This window comes from Bubalus kerabau, chromosome X (genome assembly GCF_029407905.1).
Source record: "Bubalus kerabau isolate K-KA32 ecotype Philippines breed swamp buffalo chromosome X, PCC_UOA_SB_1v2, whole genome shotgun sequence".
NCBI classification, from domain to species: Eukaryota; Metazoa; Chordata; class Mammalia; order Artiodactyla; family Bovidae; genus Bubalus; species Bubalus kerabau.
In genome coordinates this window covers 1,372,378-1,382,515 of record NC_073647.1, presented here as the reverse complement: position 1 = coordinate 1,382,515, position 10,138 = coordinate 1,372,378, and the positions used below count along the sequence as shown (strand labels likewise).

General features: G+C 52.5%; 1 pseudogene; it reads left to right on the top strand.

The window, feature by feature from the left end:
- Positions 1-236: 236 nt before the first annotated feature.
- LOC129639874 (PI-PLC X domain-containing protein 1-like) lies at positions 237-9,579 on the top strand (annotated as a pseudogene).
- The last annotated feature ends 559 nt before the right edge of the window (positions 9,580-10,138 follow it).

Sequence of the window (10,138 nt, the reverse complement as noted above, 5' to 3'; positions counted from 1 at the left end):
TTCTGTCTGTCTTTCTTCATGTCTCTGTCCATTTCTCTCTGTGTCTCAGTCTCTCTGTCTCTAGAGCTCTTCTCCCCTCTTCACCACCCCATCCTCCTTTCTCTTGGAGAGAAGTCCGCAGTTTCCCGATTCTCAGAGCCATGCCTCCACGCCGCCAGCACCGGGTCTTCTGTATGTCCTGTTTTAATTATGCAACGCCCTATTTCCTCCCCCAGATCTCCCAGGCTCAGCCTCCGATGGTCTGGCAGGTGAGCTCGCCTGGCTCCTTCTTGTGCCACCAAGGCAAACGCGGAATGGATGTCAGTGCTTAGTTCTCGGCTCTGGGACATGCCCCTGCACCACCTCTCCATCCCAGGTGAGGCCCCACAGGCTCAGCTCCGCAAGGATGTGGCTGGGAGATGGGCCTGAGTGTAGGAAGCCTCAGTTCCAAATATGCACACACGCAGGCTCACACAGGGACATTGAACACACACACACACACATTTACACACACACAGCAAACACACATGCACACATACTGCACACATACATACCAGCACCTACCCTCGTCTGTCCACTTTATAACATTCAACCCAGAAGGTATGTGAACCCCCTAGAGTCTGCCTCCAGGACACATGCTAGCCACCCTGGGGGGCAGGGTTGTGTTTTCTTAGCCACTCTGTCCTACTCCTGGGGACTCCTCACCTTTCTGCCCACGTTTTTCATCAGAGCTTGTGCAGCACATTCTGCACTTGAGCCTGGAGGGCCCAAAGTTTAAGGGGGCCACCCACCCCGAAACAACTCGATAAGTCGTACCAGAACTATGTAATTAAAATGAGGAACCTCTGACTGTAGCCAGTTTGGTTGCAAAAAGTGCTGCAAGGCTCAGCCATGGGCGGACATCTCGACTTGGGGATGCCCAGTGGTGACCAGGTAGGCGGACACTTCCAGGGTGACACTGCTGTGCTCAGGCCATCAGAGGGGTGGCCACCAGACACCGTGGCCTGGAAGGAGAGGGTCCCTGCCAGACAGCACCCTGCTCACCTCCTCAAGGTGCAAACGCACCCCAGTCTCCACCAGCACTCCTCTGGCCATGCCAACACTGGGCCCTGCCCTGGCTCTGTGACCCTGGGCACTGCCTGCTGGGAGCACACATGGACAGTTGGACAAACAGGAAGTGCTGTTTTTTATGGAAGGCAGCTTTAGACTCTTTCTCACCCTTTCCACAGCTGTGGGGTTCTATGCTGGTCACCTCCCCGGGAGGACGGGCCCCCACACAGCCCTTCCCTTGAGGGTGTGGAACAGACAGGGAACCGTGGACCCAGTCTCTCAGCCCTTCCCAGTGCTTCCTCATAGGGAAGGCTATGGGGGCCCCACAAAGAAGAGGCTTCCGAGTCTTCAGACCTCCTCCATCCACAGAGGGACCCTTGGCCTCTCTCCTTCCTGTACCCCTTACCCCAAGCCCGGGCACCACTCATCTGCTTCTATCTTTGTACATTTGCCTGTTCTGGACATCTCTTATAAACGGACACATAAAATGTGTCCTTTTGTGTTTGCTTCTCTCACTGACCATCGTGTGTTCAAGGTCCATCCACGATGTAGCCTGTGTCAGAACTTCACTCCTTTTCATGGTGAGGCATACACCACTGTGTGTATGGGCCACATGCTGCTGACCCACCCATCCATTTATCGACCCACACACCCACCCATCCACTCATCCATCCATTTAACCACCCACACATCCACGCACCCATCCATCAATAAATCAACCATCCATCATCCATCCATCCATCCACTGACCAATCCATCATCCACCCATACACCGATCCATCCATCCACCCACCCACCATCCATTCATCCATGCATCCACTTATCTATCCACCCATCCATTCACTCTTCTGTAACATCGTCAAATCAAATTATATTATGAACTTGTAAATCCTCCTTCCCGTCCCTTGACCCTGAGAATAAATAAGAAAAAAAAAAAAAAAGAGAGAGAGAGAGAGAGAGAGAGAGAAATAAAGCTAGTGCAAACCTATGTTAGGAGATGGAAGGGAAGGATTTCTGGATTGTCCCCAAGTGACTGCTAAAGTATGAATCTCCCCCACACTGTCTCTGAAACAGACCACACAGATTTAAAAGGAAAAAGAATAAAAGAAACCACACATAAATGACCATAAATAAATGACAACACTGCGCCATAAAGAGTCTGAAAATACTATGAATAACTTCAAAGTATTTGTACCTAAAGAGGGTCTGCCTGTGCTCAGTTGTGTCTGACTCTTTGCAACCCCATGGACTGTACACGCCAGGCTCCTCTGCCCATGGGATTCTGCAGGCAAGAATAATGGTGTGGGTTGTCAGTCCCTTCCCAGGGGATCTTCCCAACCCAGGGATCACCCCTGCATCATTTGTGCCTCCTGCTTTGGCAAGCAGGCTCTTTGCCATGACAACCACCTGGGAAACAAGAAACTCCAGGGGTCCAGCCCCAGTTGGATCCAGGGATTCCCTCGGGAGGACTGCATTGGTGATTAAAAGGATAGATAAAAGGAGAAAGACAGAGAGGCTTGACCTGACTCATTTACATGGGAAACTAATAAAGTTCGTGACACCGAACTTGCTCTGACCACGGAGGCCACAGGCACCCTCTCGAATCACGGAAGGTGCCCCACCCTGGGCACCTTCTCGAGTGGGTCTTAGAAACCCAGGCAAGTAAGTGGTCTCAGAGAGCCCCCATGCTCCAATCAGTCACCCTGAAGGAAGAAAAGAGAAGAAAAGGAGAGAAAAGGAAGCAAGAACGACACGGGGAGACCAAGCCTGATGAGCAAGGCCCGTGGCTTTATTTTCAAAGGGGGCTTATATACCTTAAGTTGTGTATAGAGGATAATAGGGGGTGTAAAATCATGCAAAGTCAGCAGTCTTTGATCCTTATTGAGACCAGGCTTTCTTTTCTGCAAACTTATAGTATACAAATGCTTTAGGTGATTTACCTCATCTTCTGGCCAGAAGGCCTGTTAACATTTTATGACTCTGATAATAGTTTGTCAACCATAAGACTTATTTTCTCTAAGAGTAATTATTTTAAAGTTGGGCGCCATCCTCCGAACGTGTTAGATAAAGTTGCATTCCTATAGGGCAAAGGTGCAATGGGCTTACAACAAGGAAACAATTTATTACCTTAAGGGTCTAAAGTTCTTAACACCAAGGCCACTACTTATTTTTTTCTATATACCAACTATATTAATTAATATACTCCCAAGGACACAATACAGGGGATGTGGAAACTTGGCAGCAAGCATTGGCTCAACAATGAAATATTTTACTAGTTCTATTCTAACAATTTCTAACTCTCCAAGAGGCTCTATAATATTTGAATATCTTAAGCTTCCCATGCCTCTCCGGTTGGGAGACTGTAAACAATCGTATGCGTAGCTGTAGGAGTCCGGGTTAACCTGTCAGGCAAGTTAGAGAGCCATCTGAGGGGTTTGGATTGAAACACTCCTATTATGCCCAGGAGGCTAATTAGCTAGAGCTCTAAGTTGATTTCCTTCAAGGAAAAGGTGATGGGGATAGCTCCCCATTAATGTCAGAGGAGTTGGTCAAAGTCGTAAAATAGTAAAACAGACAGATTCTGCTTTGGGGGTAGACACTCAGGCAGATCCAGGGGGGCCCTCGGGTCCTGACTCGCCTTTGCATGTCAGGCCTCTCCGCATGAAGTTTGTCATGGGTGGGAACTCTCGTGCTGGTTCCTGGCAAGAAACCATAAAATCAAAAGCCATCTTAAGCCTTTTCTGTTCAAAAACGGGATTCCTTAAATAAATTGACTTTCACTTTCTCACAGCTGCAGAGATCCCATTTCCAGACAAGATTCAGTTCCCGGGACTCAGTGGATATGACTTTTGGGACTCCCCCATGCCCCGCGGCGCTATAGCTGTGCATCCTTAGGACGGCTTGGGGGCACAGAGGACAGGCTCAGGGGGTGACATGTCCCCCACCTGGTTTGCCTGCAGGGAGCCACGGCATGATGACATACTGCCTGAACAAGAAGTCACCCATCTCTCACAAGAAGTCGAGGCTGCTGCAGCTTCTGGGCAAAGTGCTGCCATGTGTCACCCTGCCCGTGGTGCTCAAGTGGTCCACCACCCAGGTGAGAGACTGCAGGCATGCCCGGGCCCTGGACCCAGCTCCAGCCACTAGTGTCACCCACAGGGGGCAGTGTCCTTATCCTTGTTGGGGAAACGGTATTGAGAACAAACCTGCTGTAAAGCAGAATTGTTTAGTCGCTCAGTCATGCCTGACTCATTGCGACCCCATGGACTATAGTTGGCCAGGCTTCTCTGTCCATGGGATTCTACAGGCAAGAATACTGGAGTGGTTCACCATGCCTTCCTCCAGGAGATCTTCCCCACCCAGAGAGCCTCCAAGAAAAGTAGGAAAGGACACAGCTTTACTCTGGAACTAGCCTGAAGCCAGAACGGGGACCCATGGACTAACAGCATCACTGTCTGAAGTCACAGAGGCTGGGGGAGCTGGGAGGGGAAGGGGGAGGCTGGGTCCCGCCTTTTGTGCAGCTGAGCTGACACCAGAGCTCCTTTTTGGTCCCAGATAATCAATAGCTGAGTTCCCATGTACTCTGAGGTGAGTTTGCATTTGTACCCTGGCACCCCCTCCAAGGAGACTTTCTTTGTGGCTCAGATGGTAAAGAATCAGCTTGCAATGCAGGGGACCTGGGTTTGATCCCTGAGCCAGGAAGATCCCATGGAGGAGAAAATGGCACCCCACTGTAGTATTCTCACCTGGGAAATGCCATGGACAAAGGAGCCTGGCAGGCTATACAGTCCATGGGGTCACAGAGAGTCGAGACGACTGAAGCAACTGAGAACACATGCACACACTCACAACCCTCCCCTGTAGTGCTTCTGCAGGGTGGATCAGGGGTTTTATGGGGTGGAGAGAAGCCGGGGTAGGAGGCAGTCATTGTGGAGGATGGAGAGTAGTCAATGGCGGGGGCCCTGTCTGTGGGAAGGGGGCACCCACTTGACAGCGGTCCTGCCACAGACACACACGTTAGCCAGGGGGGGGATGCAGGACGGGGTAGAAAACCCACCTAGGCCCAGGTGCCCACAGGAGCAGGGGCCCACCAGCAGGGGACAGATGGCCACTGCCTTCCTGAACCCACACTTGAGGGGGCACTCATATTCCTGGTTTTTCTGCTCCCAGGCTGGTCCTCCCAAGAAGACAAAAGGCTGTCAACCACAGCTCTTGCCTTGTGTAATTGCTTCCTCCTGGGAGGTTCCTGGTTGCTGGAATCCCCCTCAGGGGATCTGATTGGCAGAGAGCCAGGGCTGGAATGTGGACAAACTACATTCCTCCTTGCATCAGGGGCCTTCAGCCTGGCCTTAAGAGTTCACACCCAGAGGAGGGAGGGAGCAGGAGGGGGTCCACCAGAGCCCAGGAGTCCTGCAGGACTGGGGTCCCTCTGCTCTGAGGGCCCCTTGTTGCTGGGTCTCTCTGTTCTGCGTCCCTCCAGGGCAGGGTCCCTCCATCCGCGGGGGCCTCGGTGCTGTGGTCTCAAGTGGTATGGCTGCCAAAGAGACCTGGGTGTGTGCATGGTGGGGGGCACGGGTGGTGGTCTTTCAGGGGGTGTTGAAGATCAGCGACTGCAGCAGCACTTCATTTAATCTTTGTAGAGGTAGATGGCAAGTGCCTGTGTATAGCTGACAATATTCAGATGAATCTTTGCTTTTTCTTTTAATTTGGATTGGGAGGGAGGTGCTGTGACTTCCTTTCCCATTTTTTATTCTTTTTTTTTTCTTTTTCCATTATGACTCTGTGTAGAGAACACAGTACCATTTTCTGCTATTAGTTTATGTTAATATTAGTTTTTGCTTTTTCTTTTATTTTGGATAGAGAGAATCTATTATTTTCTTTCCTTTTTTTTTTATTTTTATGTTTTTTTTTTTTTTTTTTCCATTATGACTCCTTGTAGAGGACACAGTATGTTTTCTGCTATGAATTTATATTAGGGCTTCCCTGGTGGCTCAGTTGGTAAAGAATCTGCTTGCAATGCGGGTGATATGGGTTGAATTCCTGGGTTGGGAAAATCTGGAGAAGAGAATGGCAACGCACTCCAGTAATCTTGCCTGGATAATTCCATGGACAGAGGAGTCTGGTGGCCTACAGTCCATCGGATCGAAAAGACTTGGAAATAACTGAGCAACTTTCACTTTTCAATTTATGTTAAACTTATTTTTGCTTTTTCCTGTCTTATTTGTGTGGTGGACAGATGTCTCTTCCTTTCGTTCTCTCCCCTTGGTTCCTTGCCTTTCCTAGTGCTGTTTGTGGGGGTGGGCACAGACCTCTGTGGGTCTTGTATGTCCTCATGTTGAAGGGTCCAGCTTAGGTGTTGTGGAGCCTGGGCTGTTGAACCCACAAGGAGCTTTCACCCAGAGACTGCCTGAGAGGAGGGTGAGGCTGGACTCTGCAGGAACACCCCCCCCCCCATGACCACAATCTGGACCTCAGATCTGTGCTCCACCTGATCAGTGACCCTGGAGACCCTGTTCCCAGAAGCAGGGCCTCAACCCCAGCAGCACCAACACTGTGGATTTCACAGTGGATAATGTGGCCCTCAGTTGGGCGTCCTCAGTGCATGCCCAGCCCCTAAGCAGGGGGCCGCCCTCTCTGCCCAGCACAGGTGTGCAGGTGCTGAGCATCACGAAGCAGCTGGATGCTGGCACAAGGACCTGCGGATGGTGCACATGGAGGAGGGCACTGAGAGGAACCTGCACTCTGGCCACATGGTGTACATGACGGCCCTAAGGGAGGTAGGGGTGGGGACAGGGGGTAGGGACTGGGGGGGTGTCTGCCATCTAGGGACACCCATGTCTGGTCCAGGCAGGAGGGGGAGGGCCTCTGAGGGGATGGGCACACGTCCACTCAGATGGACATATGGTCACTCCAGGCAGGAGATGCTGATCTCTAAGGGGACAACACAGGTCCACTCCCATTAGAAGACACTGGCCTCTAAGGAGATGGACACGCATCCACTCCAGGCAGGAGAGGACTGACCTCTGGCATCAGTCACTCAGAATTCCAGACCAACGTGCATTTCTGAACTCACACCTGTACCTCTGGCCTCTGGGGTGTCTCCCAGAATTTGGCTATACCAGGTCCCTGACACATCCTTACCTGTGTCCAGTTTTGGGGTGTCCAGTCCATTCTTTCAGCTGCTGGCCAAGTCACTTAGTGTTTCACTCTGGCCTTGGCCCCCGGTGCCCCCACCACAGAACCTCATGACCCTTGGGGTCTGGAGGTTCTGTCCTGGGCCTCAGTGTGCATGTACCCTGCTGCCCTCGCATGCTACCAGGAGTACAGATTTCACACAATATTATAAGCACTGCTCTCTGCTGCTGTGCACACACACACACACAGGCATATCCATGCACACACAGACCCTGAACACATGCACACCTGCATGTGCACCTGTACCTACAGGAGCGTGTACATACACACACACGCACACACACACACACAAGAGCAATGCCACAGCTCCCCACTGCCATTCAGGGGAGACTCAGTCCCTTGGGAGCAGGTGCCATGCTTTATGTCTTTTTGTGTCAGGACCCCCCAACCCGTCTGTAGAGTGGCTGTGCTGGGGAAAGTCCCCACCCACGCCCCTCTGTCTCTCACTAAAAGGCCCGTCTCCTCCACCCCCACCCAGAACGCCCTCATGGAGATCTCAGAATGGCTGGAGAACCACTCCCAGGAAGTGGTTATCCTGGCGTGCAGGAACTTCAAGGGCATGACGGAGGACCTGCACGAGTACCTGATGGACTGCATCAAGAACATCTCTGGGGACATGCTGTGTCCCCATGGAGTGATCAGGGGCCACAGGCTCCCCATGCTCTTGGCAGCGGGGCCAGTGGGAGCACTAGGCTTCACTGTAATCAGACTATTCCCTAGCTGCGTGAGGCTGATTCAGGCACTGGGTGATGCCGCTCACGGAATCCCAGTAATCCACCCACTACTGTCTCCACTCAAACACCCCAATAACCAGCCCATCACTGGTCACAGGCACCCTCAATAATACACCCTGCCCGGTCTCTATTCAGACACCCCCCAAATCCACCAATCATGCCTCAAGATGCCCCAGTAATCCACTCGCTGTTTCCTATCAGAAACCCCAATAATCCACCCAGCTCTGTTTCCACTCAGGCACCCCAATAATCCATCCATCACTGCTCAAGACACCCCAGTAATCTACCCACTAGTGTCTCTACTCAGACATGCCAATAACCCACCCATGACTGTCTCTTCTCACAGAGAACCCAGTAACCAGCCCATCACTGCTCATAGACACCCTAATAATTCACACATCACTGTAGCTTCTCAGACACCTCCAATAACTGACATATCGTGTCACAAGGCACCCCAATAACCACTGTGCACATGTCTCACGGGCACCCAGATGATTCTCCCCCCAGGAGGTGCCGACTCTGCACCAGCTGTGGTCCCAGGGCCAGTAGGTCATCCTGTCGTACAAGGATGAGGCATCCATGAGTCAGCATGTAGAACCGTGGCCTGGTATCCCCTACTGGTGGGGGAACCAGGTGAAGCCCCAAGACCTTGTCCACTACCTGTAGCACATGAAGAGCTGCAGCCACCCAGGTGAGTGCCGCCTTCACACCGGGATACCTGGTCACATGCATGTCCTAGTGCATGGGGCTGGCTTTGGTTTCAAGTGGAGAAATGGAATAGGATGTATTAAGGGATATTATTCTGTTCACCACATGGGGAGCAGGGCATGGACATCCTTGGGGATGTTACTGTGTCCACCATACAGGGCCAGGACATGGACATCTTTGGGATCACTGTCCAGCCTGCCTGCCCGCTGTAACAGGAGAAATTCATGAGTCAACACCCCTGTGAGCCCCTTCTGTCTGAACTTTGGTCTCTGTCAGACATCTGAATATCTGACCACTGCGGAGGCCAGAGTCTGAGTGGGTGATGGCACAGCTTGGTGACTGCGTGGGCAGGTGACCCCATGGGTTACTGGTCACATGGGCAGGAGATCGTGTGGGTGGGTGACCGGTTTGAGTTGCTGATTGCAGGGTGGGTTACCATGTGAGTTGCTGACCCGGTGAGTGGGTGACCGTGTGGGCGGGTGACGGTGTGAGTGGATAATCATGTGGACAGGTGAGTGCATAACCTCTCAGGTTAGTGACCCAATGGGTGGGTGACCACGTGGGTTGGTGACCACATAGTTTGGTTGGCCACATGACTCCATGGGTTAGTGACTAACATGTGGGCAGCTGACCCCACAGCCGGCACCATGAACAGCAGCCCTCTCTTGTCCCAGGCAGGCTGTTTATGGCCGGCATAAACCTCACAGAGAACCTGGAGTTTGTCTGCGTCCAACCAGCCTGGTCCCTGGAGAAGCTGACCCAGTGGGGGCTCCCCTGCCTTTGCACATGGGTGAAGGGCCAGTGCCCAGGGTCAGCCACCGGCTGTACCAACACCATCACAGGCGACCTCATGTGGGCTGACGGGTTTGTTGGCGATGTCATCGGGTTGAACTGGAAGCTGCTTCAGGGCTGATGGACAGTGCGTGTGTGGAGCTGGGGGGCATCGTGGACTCTGCGTCTCAGTCACGTGCTGTGACGTTACCGGCCTCAACTGGAAGCTGGCTTGGGGCTTACAGATGGCACACTGAGGAGCTGGGCATGGTGCAGGCCACTCCTCATTCGCATCCTGTGATGTCACTGGGCTGAACCAGAAGCTGTTTTGGGGCTGACGGATGGCGCATGGGTGGAGCTGGGTATCGCTTAGGCTGCGTCTCAGTCACGTCCTGCAACGTCACTGGCCTGAACTGGAAGACGCCTCGGGGCTGCCAGACAGCGCGTGGAGGAGCTGGGCATTGAGGAGGCTATTCTCAGCTCTGTCCTGAGGGACTGGTCATCCATCTGCCCGTGCACTGAACGTGGGTTACTGCAGAGGTGGGGCCAGGTGGTAGCATCCATGGTCTCCTCCGTCCTCCATGTGTCTTTCGGCAAATGCTGGCTGTGAGGTGATGATTAAAGGTGAGCACATGATTTGTACAATCACATCCTCAGGGAGCCACACCTGGTTCTCGGGTCTGTGACTTCCCCATGGGAGA